Source organism: Bufo gargarizans, unplaced genomic scaffold, assembly GCF_014858855.1.
Source record: "Bufo gargarizans isolate SCDJY-AF-19 unplaced genomic scaffold, ASM1485885v1 original_scaffold_937_pilon, whole genome shotgun sequence".
Lineage (NCBI taxonomy): Eukaryota > Metazoa > Chordata > Amphibia > Anura > Bufonidae > Bufo > Bufo gargarizans.
The window spans coordinates 69,636-85,522 of NW_025334764.1; positions in this window are offsets into that span (position 1 = coordinate 69,636).

A 15,887-nucleotide genomic window follows, 5' to 3' on the forward strand; every position below is an offset into this window, starting at 1 on the left:
ACTCCATGGCTCTTGCAAATAACTGATGATCAAGTCGTTCTAATTCAGACAACACAAACTCTGGGTCGTCACCAATATCCGACAGGTATCTTTTCACTGATATCTTAGAAAAACAAAGGTTAAAAGCTTAGCACTCCCTACAATAGGGATCATGTATAAAATGGTAACAATAAAACTAGGGATAATTTCATAATTATCTGTGATATAATTGGTTTAAAGGGGCATTCCAATCTGTGACATTGATGGCATATCATCTGGGTCCTGCTTCTTTCTCTAGAATGTAACTCCTGAAGTGAACAGAAGCCACACATGCACGGTCAGCCTCTGTTCACCACTATGGGAGTTTCGAAAATAGACGAGAACTGGCCCCACTATTCCCAGCAGTCCCATAGCAGTGAACAGAGAGGTTGGCTGCGCTTGAGCAGTGTACTGTCCATTGACTGCTCTGGGGCTTCCAAAAATAGACGAATGGAGAGCAAGCTGCTTTTGCACGGCGTGCTCTCCTTTACTTTGGGGGCCCTGTTCTGGAGACTGCAGCAGGTCCCAAAGGTGGGACCAGCACCTATCTAACATTAATGGAATATCCTAGCCATCTGGCATGAATGTCCCAGATGGGCCAATGCTTTTAATTTTACAAAAATAATGTGTGTTTTTTTACCTGGAGGCTGAATATATAAGAAGGATTTGGAGTGGAGAGGTAGTGCAGAATTTTCTCTTCTAAATCTGGAGTCATTTTGTTCAAACTACAAAGTAAAATGATATCAAATTGGATGACACTTTCTCGGCACTGACCATACATGCACCCTAATTTGAAGATGGCAACCTAGGTGTCATCACGTGACAAGTCTTCTCTGTTTGAGGTAACAATGTTCAAATTACCTTTGAAACTGTATAATCTCAAGGAGACCTGGAAAAAACAGAGTATCTTTACTTCTGTGACGACATAAAGCACCAGCCAGATGAGGCGTTATCTAACAAAAATCCCCACTCAAGGTTATACTGGGAAACTTCACGTGGACATTGGGTCAGTTTAAGTTTAAAATCTGTAACACACATTCATTCAGAGCACTGCATTGAAGTATTGATTTGTCCTATCTCTTGTATACCCTGGTGTGTTGTCCATCACTGGCCATGCAATATGGGGTTTACTTTCTACTATTCTGTATGTGATTTTTCTGTTTTATCGTATATTTATTCACACTTAGTAAATATATTTATTTACTTAGCCTGCGTAAGTTTATACATTCTCAAATCTTTTGAATTCACGTTATGTTACAGATGGTTTTAGGGCTGTAATAGGGCATCCATAGAGGGGCATTGAGGAGACTAATCTGTGGCACCCTAATGGAGCATGGTATGTCTGCACAAAGAGCCCCTGACGCGTCACCATACAGCCTTTTATTTTTGTGTTTTGTTTTTCCCTTCAAATTTTTTAGCCAGCAAATAATACAGTCACAGGACAACAGTTGTACAGTATATGCATGGGATATATAAAAATTCTGAAACATTAGGAATCCTTCACACACAGTTTTTTTGTGACTTCTTTTTGACTCGCTAAAAAATGCTGTGACTGTCATTTATCTTGCACAAGTTTTATTTTGGTGTTCTTTTTTTATTCAGACAATTTGCAGCTTCATTTTCCAGAATTTTTTACAGTCCTATGTGGTGAAGTGCCTGAAAAAATGCAACATCTAGAGCATGCTACATTAAAAAAAGGAAGAAAAAAAAAATCTCCAAAAGTGAAGAAAAAAAGCCACAAACATTACAAATAAAAGCAAACAGCTAGAAAAACTGCAAGCAAAAATACCATTCATGAAATCACACTCTTTCAAGGACCTTTTATCATGTTGTAGCATGTTCTGTCTGTTGTATCTTGTGTGGTGAAGTGAAGCTACAATCATGGTATAGTTGCATGTTAGGCCTCATTCACACATCCGTGTCCATGGTATGTCCATGATGGCATGGTCTGTATTTCATCCATGACACTGCCTGTTGTCCATTTGGTCCATGTTTCCGTGATTTTCAGTCCATGTGTCATTTGTGTTTCACGGACACTGCTTGGCTTAAAATATAGTTTTCAAAAGCATCTTCCAGCAACGATCCATGAAAACCACAGACCAAACACGGAGGCCAGTCATGTTGAGTCCGTGTTTTTTACAGACTACAATGTGCTGTTCTCTCTGCAACAGCCACACTCTCTCCACTTTGACAGGGCCAGGCAGTGAAAACATCATCACACCAACCTGGCCTTGTCAATCAAAGTGCAGAGAGAGCAGAGCCTCCAGGTGTAACGGTAACGCCCCCGTTGCTCCTAGAAGCTCATTTGCATATTTTAAACCTTAATTTTCTCAGCAATGCAGGCACATATGAAAATGGGACCAACACAGATGCCTTCAGCTGCCAAGCGCACATGTAACAGGTACAAATCTGCTGACAGATGCCCCAGGGACTGCACATGTCTGTGATTTACTGATATGTGAAAGAGGCCTTAGTATGCAATTTTGCTGTGTCTTTCCAGTTCCTGTGCATGTGTGGATCTCGGGAGGGGAGGGGCTTCTGCAAATCTGACAATGCAAGCAGAATTTTTAACATAAATTAGAAAAATGTGTATAATGCTGCTAGAATCAGATTACCATTTAAATACTTCCCAGATATTAATTCATTCTGCAAAATAAAGAAATAAATGATTTCACAAAACTTGTGTTATATCAGCGACCGTCCTTTACAACAAGGCCAGAAATGTAATAAACCGTACTGACCAGTCCTCTAATCAGTTGTTCTGGCAAATCTGTAAAAGAGAAGACAAATATAATGTCACAAAAACGATGTGATACACCAGGAGTAGATTTGACACTGTGTGGCCTGGTAAAACTATAGATCACAGAGATATAGCCGACTGTTATTTTTAATATGCCACTTGCTATGGCACCTAATGAGCAACAGTAAGAATTATCTGCATTAACCTTGTGTCATCCATTGTACCTTATTGCTACCATAGATATGCAAATCATGAAAAGTCTAGACCTAAATTACGAGCAACAGATGTGGAAAAGTGGAAAAGTGGACAACTGATAATAAATTTCCTTAGGTACCAACTGATAGTAAATTTCCTTAGATACCAACTGATAGTAAATTTCCTTAGGTACCAACTGATAGTAAATTTCCTTAGGTACCTGAAAATGAAGGACTCTGTGAGGCTACCATGCTTTCCTGACTATAGATCGCCATGAGCAAGCAAAGCTTCATTCCAATGTGCATCCTACAAAAAATAAAAAGAGCAGAGCAACATAATAGATGTCCTTGCAAATATACTACATTCCCACGACTGTATTTTCAGTCCGCTTCCTATCGCATTTTTTGTGGATCCCACTCGGACTCATTCATTTGTACAAGGCCGCAATCAATGTGCACAGCACACAGATGTGATCTTTCTGCTGCCCGCATCCATGCGGCCGTGCTGCAAATTATATAACATGTCCAATGTTTTGCGGACAAGAATTAGCCTTTTTACAATGGGGCCCGTGGGATGCACACTGACAGCATCCGTATTTAGCGGATCCGATTTTCAGACTGCAAAATAGAGACAGTCAAGTGAATTTAGCCTAAAAAAAGGACAAAAACTTCAATAGCAAAAAAAACACTTCTGTGTCCTGTCTTTCTCATTTCCCATAAACCTTCAGTTAACATGTGGAGCTGGTGTTTTTTCTGCAAATAACGCTCAAAAAAAGGCGCCAAAAACACTAAAAAAACCCTGCAAAAGTGCAGAAAAAATTGCCAGCAAAAGCTATGTGTGACCCGACTCTGAAAACATTGATTTCTGCCCTTGGTGTGTCATCTGTATTCCATTGACATTGCTAGGCAGAAAATTGGTTTCCAGAGCATCTTTTAGCAATAATCCGTGAAAACCACAGACCAAACACGGATGGTGTTTGTGTTGTGTACATGATTTTCATTGACCCATAGACTATAATATGTCTGAGGGATCTGTAATCATGGACAAAAATAGGGCGTGCTTCCATGGTGTGGAAAACACACATTAAAGTCAATGGTCACGTGAGTGGTCCGTGAAGACCATGGAAAGCACATTTCTGTGATTTACTGACATGTGAAAGAGGCCTTACATAGATTCAAAAACGCTGCATCCCTCCCCACAGCTATAGTGTTAAAGGGGTTGTCCAGCCTTGCAGGAAATTTAAACAAGCACTCCCACAACATTTTTTATTATCTGACGTGTTAGAAAGGTACATGATGTCAACTGTAGTGTAGGTAATCTTCTTACCAGTGACTGTAGGTATCCCCTCCCTTCTGATGCTCAGCTGTGTCATGTGACCAGCATTCTACTCAACAGGCACAGCACAGGAAGTCAGTTACTTCTCTATTCACTCCTGTGAGACTGACATGGAGACTGACTGCTATTAAGACATTATAAAATAATTCTGCAAACAATTTAGAACGCAGTTAAATAACAAAATCTATAAATGGTGTTCAAATATGGACATTCCCTTTAAGAAAAGAAAATCCGACTAGCGCTACAGAGAATGTGCATGACATGGGCTGATTCCTTTTTTGTATATGGTATAAGAAAAAAAATGCTAAGTGAATTTCTTTACTGAACTTTATCTGTCGCACCTGACTTGTCTGGAAACACAGCTCTCCTTGTCTGCTGGACCGTTTGGGAATACACCGCTCCATGTGACACGTGAAGAAATCAAATCTTCTCAGCGCAGAACAGGGTAATACAATATATCCATTGTACTCATTGAATACCTCAGGAACACCGCCAAATCCAGCTCCCTCTACATGGAGGTTCCTTGTCATTTTCTTTTGCTGTACCTGTTCCCTTTGACGGGATGCACCCTTTAACTGTTGGACATCATATTAGCCGTTTGGGACTTTCCTGCTGGTCAGGTATATTTGTAGATGTTTACAGAAGAGCTGTCAACTATGAGACTTATTAATGGTGGCACGGTGTACGAATGGTGCAGCCATCAAAGCAGGTTGTACCTTGGTGCTCTGGTCGCCCCATCAGAGTTTGAAGGAGGGCTGTGGAGCACCTACCACCACCATGCATAGAGTGGAGACACACAAGATCAACACCAGGTGTCATGGTGTGGGGAGCGATTAGCTTCCATCGCCGTTCCCATCTGAAATTTGTGGAGGTAACATTGACCGGCCTTCAGTATGTCCAGGACTTTGTGGAACCAGTTTTACTGCCTTTTTTGACCCAGGAGATGTGGTATTCCAACAAGATAATGTCTGCTCTACACAATGTGCTCTTCAGGGTATCCAACAGCTCCTCTGGCCAGCTTCATCGCCAGCTCCCTCATCGGGAATGTCTCCGACAGATTTTCCATGCACAGCAGCCAACAACCACCTTTGTTGAACTATGGTTCCAAATTGAAAAACCTTGGAATCAGATACTACAGGAGGATATCCATCTGTATGACCGTCACCATGCCAGAGTGGCTGCCTGTATCTCAGCAAGGGGAGATGCCACCCAGTATTAATGTGATTCTGCCTCATCATGCTGCTGTGTGGGATCATTGACCAAGCACCACTAGCAGTTTATACTTTGTCAGTCTCAGCTCAATCGCATTATGTTTTCCAGTTTTTTTTTCTCAGATTTCCGGCAGTTTATATAAAAATCCCAATTCGTATAATTAAATTATATGAAACCACAATTATGGGCAGATTCCGCTCTGTTCCTGCTTTACTCTTCACCCACAATATTACTGCTCCAGTACTTGCTCTGTTCATCACATCTTCTCACAACTTGTCAGATCTCTTCGAGCAGGACATCAAACCTACACGTTGACAGCACTTTGTTGTTCCTCGTTATTTCATCAAGGTCTCATTCTTTACATTGGGAAGAGCTCAGAAATTTGAAAACGTCATAAAACTGAAGATTCTACAAATCTTCTTATCAAAGGATTTATAAAACAGAAGAGAGGAACTCTCTGAATTCTAAGTAGATGTTATATTTTATACGGTTGGGTTGTAACTAAAAACGATGGAAAGTGTTTGGCTCTGGCAGCATAATAGTAAGTCATAGATATAATCAATTCTACAGTATGGGCTGTAAAGAATATCACTGAATATTCTATATGAGACAGTCAGATTTTAGATATGAAATGAATATAAAACAGACTCTGTCATCTCCAAACCCAAATAAAGTACCGTAATCAGCAAATATAAATTATGGACACCTTTGGGGCAATTTTTGTATAATTGCATTTTACTCACTTTGGGCTAAAACTAATTTTTCATTTGGTCTTTATATTTTTTTTTTTTGCCATTTGTCAGATACAAATCCGCCTGTTTTCAGAGTATCACTTCTAAGTCCCGTCCGCTGACGGCTCATGTGAAGCCTTATCTCTGATATCCTGACCTGAACACTCATTTAAGCCACATTCTTATCAGTCTGATAAGAGTTTAGCTATAATGAATGTTTATGAGGTCAGGAGATCAGAGATAAGGCTTCACATGAGCCATCAGCTGAGGAGACTGAGAAGTAATACTCTGGAAACAGACTGAAGAGAGAATGGATGCACTCCGCATCCATTCCCTTCATACATCTGATAGGCAGGGGTCCCGGGTGTCGAACCCCCGCCGATTTGATATTGATGACTAAGGATAGGTCATCATTTATTAAAAGCCTGGAAATCCCCTTTAACTCTGAGCATCAGTACAAAGTAACGCTATTCGGATGCCACATGCAATGGATGTAAGTTAACAAGTCCTCAGTGACATTATGTTGCATCAGGTGGCAGATATACTATAATGGTAGATACAATCCAATAGATAAATGAATGTATAGATACTAACCTCAGCTCGTAGTCTTCCCAGCCGCAGAGAAGTGTTAGCCCAACAGATTGGAGGCTCTATAGCAGCAGAAAACCTCCGTTCTCTGTATAATAAGGTCAGTGCCATCAGCAGTGGGATCGTAATATGGGCCGGGGGAGTTATGTTCACAATACAACCCCAGATCTGATTACAGTCTGACCGTGAAATCGGATGACACAGGTGTTATTGTGGCTGCAGCGATACCTTGAGCCCACAAAGGTCCCTGTTCCTCTTGTTAGATGTTTCTGCATCAATTTATTTTCTAGCATTGTTGGATCGTTGTATATTTTAAAATTATTTTTCTGCTACCGGGGTTTGTGTTCAGGTGTTTCAAGGCTTCATTGAAGGTTTTTCTTTTCCCCTGTACTGGAATAAAATTACATTTTTGGCAAAACTAAGGGGAAATAATTAGATGGCAACGTAGACATCAGATTACCCCCAAAAAGATCCAACTACGCTCATTGACAACAAAAAAAACGCACCAAGGAAGAGTTGTTGGAATGAAGCTTTCTATGTGTGAATGTAATGATGATACATGTAAGTCAGGGATGCCCAACCTGTGGCCCTCCGGCTGTTGCAAAACTACAACTCCCAACATGCCCTTATATCTGTAGGCTGTCCGGGTATGCTGAGAGTTGTAGTTTTGCAACAGCTGGAGGGACGCAGATTGGGTATCCCTGATGTAAATGATAATGATTTGTTGGGCTGCTTGTAGCCTGGATACAAGATAAGATAAGGTACAGATGTTACAACTGGGCCTGTAGATCCTGCTCACTCACTGAAGCTGGCGTTCTAGCCGGTCCCAGGGTTGCCAACCAGAGTCTTTCTTTTTACTGGACAACTTATCCCAAAATCACAGATAATGAACGTTTTTTACGGACAAACTGGAAAACCATAATGAATGATGTTGATTATAAGTAATACCGTTCTATAGCTCAATTTACTGAAAAATTATGAAAATTACCACCAAAATTATCTAGTCAAGTACCACCAGCCTCATTTTCAGACACAGGAAACGAGTGGCCTATTTTTACAGATTATCCAGAAATTTTTGGCAACCCTGGCCGGTGCCATAAATGCTTGATTGGCAATACCTATTCTATGTGTGGGTGAGCGTTATCCTGCTGAATAAATGCCAGTCGGAGGCCTTGCCATGAGAGGAACACGTGGCCACAGGATGTCCTGCACATATCACTGAGCTGTTAGAGTCCCTCGTATCACTACTAGGGGTGCCCGACTGTCGTATGCAATGGCTCCCCAGATCATCACATGTCATCACATCTCAGCAAAGGCAGGATTGAATCGCTCTCCACGAGGACTACATACTCGAGCCTGACCATCATAGGATCCCAAAGAGAACCTGGAATTACTGCTAAAGATGATACGGTTCCAGTGCATAGCAGTCCAAGTTAGGCGACAGTGGCTGGTTGTCAATGGCAGGACACATAATAGCCACAATGGCACCCAAATTTCCTTTTACTAAGCGCCTGGAAATGGTTCAGGCAGAGAGAGAGGTATGAAATGAAGGTGCCACCTGTGTCTGGATGGTGAACAATGAAACTGTGGTCGCTGCTCGTACTTGTCTATCAAATCATCCTCTCTACTGGGGGTCTGTCTAGGCCAGGGGTGCACAACCTGCGGCCCGGGGGCCACATGCGGCCCTCGATATCATTCTTTGCGGCCCTCAACCATCTAGTGACAGACATGTATGTCTATGTCTCGTGGCTGCTCACATGCATTTTTCATGTATTCTCCCATTAGATGGGAGTCCTGGAGGTGTAAGCAGACATTTATGGTGTATACTGTATGTACAATATGCAATAAATACAGTATATCAGTTGGTAATACCCCTTTAACTTTTATTTTCGGCCCATGGGATTCCTTCAGTCTGACAATGTGGCCCCCAACCAGAAAAGGTTGTGCACCCCTGGTCTAGGCCATCTGAAGCCGGTTAGTTCTCCTAACAGCTAGGCCAGAATGGCCTACATGGCCAGCAATTTGTCTAGATGACCATCAGGCTTCTCTCAGTTCAATGATGTGCCCCTGTAAAAGGGAATAATAATTATTAATATTTTGAGTTAATATCAATAACTAATATTCATAAATAGGCGTGAATTGTCTATTGATAACTCCGCCTATTTATACTATAAATACAAGCTACTTGTTGCTATACCTTTCTGTGAACTACGTGCAATGGATTATTACGGCGGCGACCAAATTTATAACAATAACAAGTCTACAGTCTATCAAATCTACTATATCTATATATATTTATATCACTGGTCACATAAATATATATACATATAGACACACACCGCAATACACTCACAGCACTATACAAATACACCTAACTACACTAACACAACACAATCCACTCTCAATTCCACCCCACAATCTATCTAGACATACACTTAGATACACATGTAACATCCCGGAGTATGTTACCAAACTCTCTTTCCCTGCTACCACATGTCAAGTGTAATTATACGGGTCACTATTGTCATTCTTGTCATCATATGCATTTTCAAGGCCTGTTTCATGTAATTGCTGTAATTTTCATGTTCACCAGCAGGTGGCAGCAATGCGTTTAGCATAGATTTAGACAGTTTAGCATATCTGGACTGGAATAGTACATTCCAGTCTGGCTCCCCCCTCTTTGAGGAGGTGTGGAATGTTCCCACATCCTGTCTCATGGGGAGGAAAGGAAGTTCAGTTTAGTGTACCAGACACCCCTGCTTGGGGAAGGTTGTGTTAGTAGGAGCTCCCAGAAAATAGGGATCCCTAATCAGGACCCTGTCTCGGTTGAGACCAGAGGACATTCCCAGCCTGAGCCATCAGCCTCAGCTGTTTGACAAGCACAGCAGCCATCTCCAGCCTCCAGGAAGAAGCATCCCCTGTGAGCCAAGCTGTGAGTACATATCCAGAGACCAGGAGAAGCCAAATTTCTCCTCAGCTAGTCAGGCCCACACCAAGCAGAAGACAGAGCAGAAGATAGATACCTGCCATATTCTCTGGGCATATGATAAGAAGCAGAAGAGATATTGATCCCTGCCATACATTGCCTATACCTTCTGGGACCCAAGACTATTGTTGTAACTCGTATGGATTTAGGCTGCCATTCAGTAAAGACAAGTTTGAATTATATTACAAGTCTGGATCTCATTTACTGCTACCAAGTTCCTCAATTACTCCTACTAGCAACACTCAATTTATTGCAAGTAAGCCAGGATCCAGGAGTCCAGCCGTACCAAGGTAGGAGACACCGTTGACACTACACAGAGACATTATCCCCCTCTGGCATTCCTCACCTGGTACGTGAGTTATTACATCTTAAAGGGCCCTGAAACAGTACCCTGCGCACATTGCAATTGGCGTCATGAACAAACCATAGACTTATATACATCTATCCTGACCCACTGCATAGTTGGCTACCGTACCACGGTCCTGCTCATTGCACAAACACTATTAGCAACACCCACCCACACCTGGCTATAAACTGTCCCTACGGGGTAACAAGGGGTTAATTACAATAGGTGGGCAATGGGAATATACCCAAGGGTATATGGTGGCAGGGTCAGGGGTTAATAATCTGCAGGGCAAGGATTGCAGGGGTTAATCAGAACAGGGGTATTGCAGGGGTTAATATTGTAGGGATTGCAGGGTCAGGGATAGGTGTCAGGAAAAGGGTTAACTATAGGGCAACGAGGGAAATAAGCAGGGATTAAAGGGTTATCATTGGTGGTATAGAATAGGGAAGGTAATGCAGGGGTTAATTCGTTGGTGGTATAGGGCAGGGTTACTCAGCAATCCAGGGGTTAATGCTCGTCTTCCAGGGGTTCTTGCTCATCTTGCAGGGGTTGATTCTCTCTTGGGACTGCTCGGCTTAACTCAAGAGCGCAGTGCCGCCGGACTACTTAAATCCGGCGGTGCTCGCAGGCAAGTCCACGTAGGCTGGCGCGTGCTTCCAGGCAGGGGGTACTTTGATCCTCCCGCCTGTGAAGTGACCACGTGTCTCCGGCGTGGTTATTACTGCGCCGGAGGTACGCGGCAAGGGAGCCCTTTGTTAATACAAAGCATCTCCGGCACTGCCGGAGATGCTATCAAAAGGCAGAGGATCTCTATTGATCCTCTGTCCTTTGAAGTGTCCAAAACTGGACATAATTGTCCACTCACCTAGGTGTCATTTCCCCCCCTGCAGGTGCGCTGGTATGCGCTTACAGGAGGGTTAAACAGCTTGGGGGCACCCGTGCTCGGGGGAAATCTTGGTCACCAGAATATAAGTATATATCTATATAGATACTTGGGGGCATATATATATATATAAATATCAGGGCTCCAGACAAAAAAAAAATTTTTAATCGCCAAATTTAAAGTACATATAATTACGGTATATTTTAAAAAGAACAAAAAACCCCACATGTGTTACCTAGGGTTGTCACATGTGTTGACTCGATTTCGATACCATAAAAAAGTATTGCGATACTCGATACCACGTGAAAAAAATAAAACACCAAAAAAGCTGCGTGCATTTCACATTTTATGGAATGCCTGGACCATAATAGAACAGTCCGATCCTAATTTTTGTTGGGACAAGGTGACCAAAAAATGGCAAATTGCACATTTATTTTATTTTTTTCTGTTCACCGCATAGGAGATATTTTTAAATATTTTAATAGTTCGCACTTTTCCAGGCGTGGCGATATGTATTATTTATTTATTGTTTATATATTTTATATGGGACACTGCACCATACGCTTATCTGGGTGCCTTATTTTTTTGTCAATGAGTGATGTATTGATGGAAGCGCTCATTGCTTCTGTGTTCGGGCACTTCCTGAGAGCGGCACCCAAGGCGGACCGCCCCCAAGCCACCCCCCCAGCACGCCACTGGAGAGTGCTGCTGAGACAAGCATAAAGTAGAGGAATAGCTGGCCCGCTCCCTTGCAAGCCGCATATATAGACAGAGGAGAGTAATTGCTGGCCGGACCGCTCCCCTGTGAGACGCATATAAAGATGCAAGGAGCTGCATGCGGGGTTGGGCACCCCTGGTTTATGCTGAATGTCAGACTGCACACTGTGTGAATGTGTATGAAGACAGAACAGTAAAACAGATGCTAGTCACCAGCGATAGTGGATCTGACTATACGAAGCCGCCATCAGCCAAGCGATCCTGCGTACACGATTGCAGCGGCTGCCATACAGTCACAAGAAGTGAGAGTGCAGCCCCCAGCAAGCGCAGCACGATCCAGACCACGCTAAAGTCCGTTCCTACCTAGACTAAGTCCACACAGAGACATTAAGCAGTCAGCAAACAGGCACACAATGTCCACTAGCCAGGCATCATCATTCAGGACCAGGTCATGAGCAAGCCACTCTAGCAAGTCCTCAATAAAAGAAATGGCTGCTCTCACCCGTGCAGAAGCTGAGGCTGCAAAAGTAAGGTCTTCCTTTGCTGCAAAAGAGATGCAACTAAAGAAAGACACAGCATGCCTGCAAGCATCACTGCAAGAGTCACTGGAAAAGGAGAGAGCATGCCTGCAAGTGACACTGCAAGCATCTCTGGAAAAGGAGATCGCATGCCTGCAAGCGTCACTGGAAAAACTCGCAGCAGAGAAAGAAGCGGCAGCCGCAATAGCCAAAGCAGAGTTCCTAGAACCCATGGAGTTCCCCGGATCCGAGAAACACAGCAAAGTACTTGGGCCAGACCTAGATCAACAAGATCCAGCACAGCGCATCTCAGAATATGTCCATCAGCATCCCAAGACCAGATGACAACTATGATCCAGTATATCAGCCGGCTTATACAGAGTGTCAAAGATCCTACTTTGAACCACAGTACCTCCAGCAGGACGGTATGCGACAATACTATGCTGACAACAACTACCGCCCTGCAGAACGAAAGCTACAACCTTCGCTTCGACTCAAAGGGACAACCTTCGCATCAGAACAGTATTATACAGACTTCCCCACGTCAGAAACCCCTAAAAGGTCATGTCAAAAGAATCAGAGACATTAACATAAACTATTCGGGCAAAGGCCTAAAGATGGTGTAGGAAAGACTTGATGAGAGTCAATAGAAGCTATAGGAAATGCTTAATATAAAAGAATTTATAATTTTCCCAGAATAGTGGGTAGGGGTTATCAGAAGCGCAGGGAACTCAGTGACTTGTTAATAGAGGTACAGGTTGCTCAGGCAGAAGGAGATCTGCCAGGGCTAGCATTCCTGGACACCTCCACAGGTGTCAACCCGATTGTCCAAAAACTCCCTTATAACCTACAGGAGAAGTGGATCACGCATGGTTTCCATTATAAACAGTTTCATAATGTACCATTTCCCCCCTTCATGGCGTTTGTAGACTTTGTTGCTCAACAAGCAAGGATCAGAAACTATCCCAGTTTTGACTTTACATTGTCATGTCCCACTACCTTTGGTGTCAAACCTCATAAAACACCAGTGCCAGGCCACAAAACTAACGTTGCCTCCACAGTTTCTCCTTACAGGCAGTTTAAGTCTTCTCAAGAAGAGAACATACCCAAAGATCTTACCAAACAACGCCCCCTGCACAAGAAACCACATTCTCTACTAAAATGCAGAGCATTCAGGGAGAATGTTTTTAGAGGACCGCAAAGAATTCCTCAAAGAAAACAACATCTGCTTCAGGTGCTGCGCTACAACATCGCACTTCGCAAGGATGTGGTAGCACAGAACACAACACTGCTTTACACCCTGGACCACCCTTTCAGGTATCATCCCAAGCAGAGGAGCCTGACGGAAAGCAGATAGACACCGACACAGATACCCAAGTAGAAACTCCTTAATGTACAGAGATCTGTAAAGAACTCGCAGGAGGGAAGTCCTGCTCAAAAATCTGCCTTGTCAGAGTTTATCCGGTCGGTCACCGAGATAAGGCGATCAAGGTATATGCAATCTTAGATGATCAAAGCAACCGGTCTTTAGCTAAATCCACCTTCTTCAACACCTTCAACATCATAGGGCCTGGTTCTCCCTACTCCTTAAGGACATGTGCAGGTACAGTTGAGATGGTGGGGAGGAAAGCAACTGGGTACAAGGTAGAGTCCATGGATGGTCAGACCTGCTTGTCACTGCCAACCATACTGGAGTGCAATCACATACCTGACAACTGTTCTGAGATACCTACACCAGAGGTAGCAACATACCACCCCCACCTGAGGTATATAGCTCACCTGATACCAGAACTGGATCCAGAAGCCCCGATAGTCTTACTCCTTGGAAGAGACATACTACAAATTCATAAGGCTAGAGGACACATTAACGGTCCCAAATGCTCCATACGCCCAGAGACTTGACTTAGAATGGGTCATCATAGGAGACGTCTGTCTAGGAGGAGCACACAAGCCGACCTCATTCAACAGTATGCTCACCAACACACTTGAAAATGGACGTCCTTCCCTATTCCAGCCATGTCACAGTAGTTTCCTGATAAAAGAATTGCCACACAGCGCTCCTGTGCCTTGTCCTTTCGCAAATCGCTCCTGTGAAGACCACGCCTGCGATGGTGAGCAAGATCACTTAGGGTGCACAGTCTTCCACAGGACAAGAGAAGACAACAGGGTCGCAATGTCCTTAGAAGACAGGCTGTTCTTGGATATCATGGATCAAAGAATAGTAAAAGACAAGTCAAAAAGCTGGGTCACACCGTTACCGTTTAAACCCCACAGACAACGCTTACTTGTGCTCGGCTCAGCTATCAGAAACGTATCGAGAACCTGATGACCATACCTATCTACAGTCATGTGAAAAAATTAGGACACCCTTTGAAAGCATGTGGTTTTTTGTAACATTTTTAATAAAAGGTTATTTCATCTCTGTTTCAACAATACAGAGAGATTAAAGTAATCCAACTAAACAAAGAAAACTGAAGAAAAGTCTTTTCAAGATCTTCTGTAAATGTCATTCTACAAAAATGCCTATTCTAACTGAGGAAAAAGATAGGACACCCTCACATGTATTCCCTCTTAAATTGGCTCAGATCTCACACAGGTATATCACACCAGGTGCACATAATTAGTAGATCGTTACTCTGCATGTTGAATGAGGCTTGCCCTATTTAAACCTCAGACATTTAGTTTGGTGTGCTCCTGACTGTTGAAGTGAGAGTGAGCACCATGGTGAGAGCAAAAGAGCTGTCAGAGGACTTCAGAAAAAAGATTGTAGCAGCCTATGAGTCTGGGAAGGGATTTAAAAAGATCTCAAAAGATTTTGAAATCAGCCATTCCACTGTCCGGAAGATAGTCTACAAGTGGAGGGCTTTCAAAACAACTGCCAACATGCCCAGGACTGGTCGCCCCAGCAAGTTCACCCCAAGAGCAGACCGCAAGATGCTAAAAGAGGTCTCCAAAAACCCTAAAGTGTCATCTCGAGAACTACAGCAGGCTCTGGCTACTGTTGATGTAGAAGTACATGCCTCTACAATCAGAAAGAGACTGTACAAGTTTAACTTGCATGGGAGGTGTGCAAGGAGGAAACCTTTGCTTTCCAAGAGAAACATCGAGGGCAGACTGACATTTGCCAGAGATAAAGTTGACAAAGACCAGGACTTCTGGAATAATGTTCTTTGGACAGATGAGTCCAAAATTGAATTATTTGGACACAACAGCAGAGGACATGTTTGGCGTAAACCAAACACAGCATTCCAAGAAAATAACCTCATACCAACTGTGAAGCATGGAGGTGGAAGTGTCATGGTTTGGGGCTGCTTTGCTGCAGCAGGACCTGGTCAGCTCACCATCATAGAATCCACGATGAATTCTACTGTGTATCAGAAGGTGCTTGAAGAACATGTGAGACCATCAGTTAGAAAATTAAAGCTGAAGCGGAACTGGACCATGCAACATGACAATGACCCAAAACATACTAGTAAATCAACCAAAGATTGGCTGAAAAAGAAGAAATGGAGAGTCCTGGAATGGCCAAGTCAAAGTCCAGATTTGAATCCCATTGAGATGCTGTGGGGTGACTTGAAAAGGGCTGTACGTGCAAGAAACCCCTCAAACATCTCACAG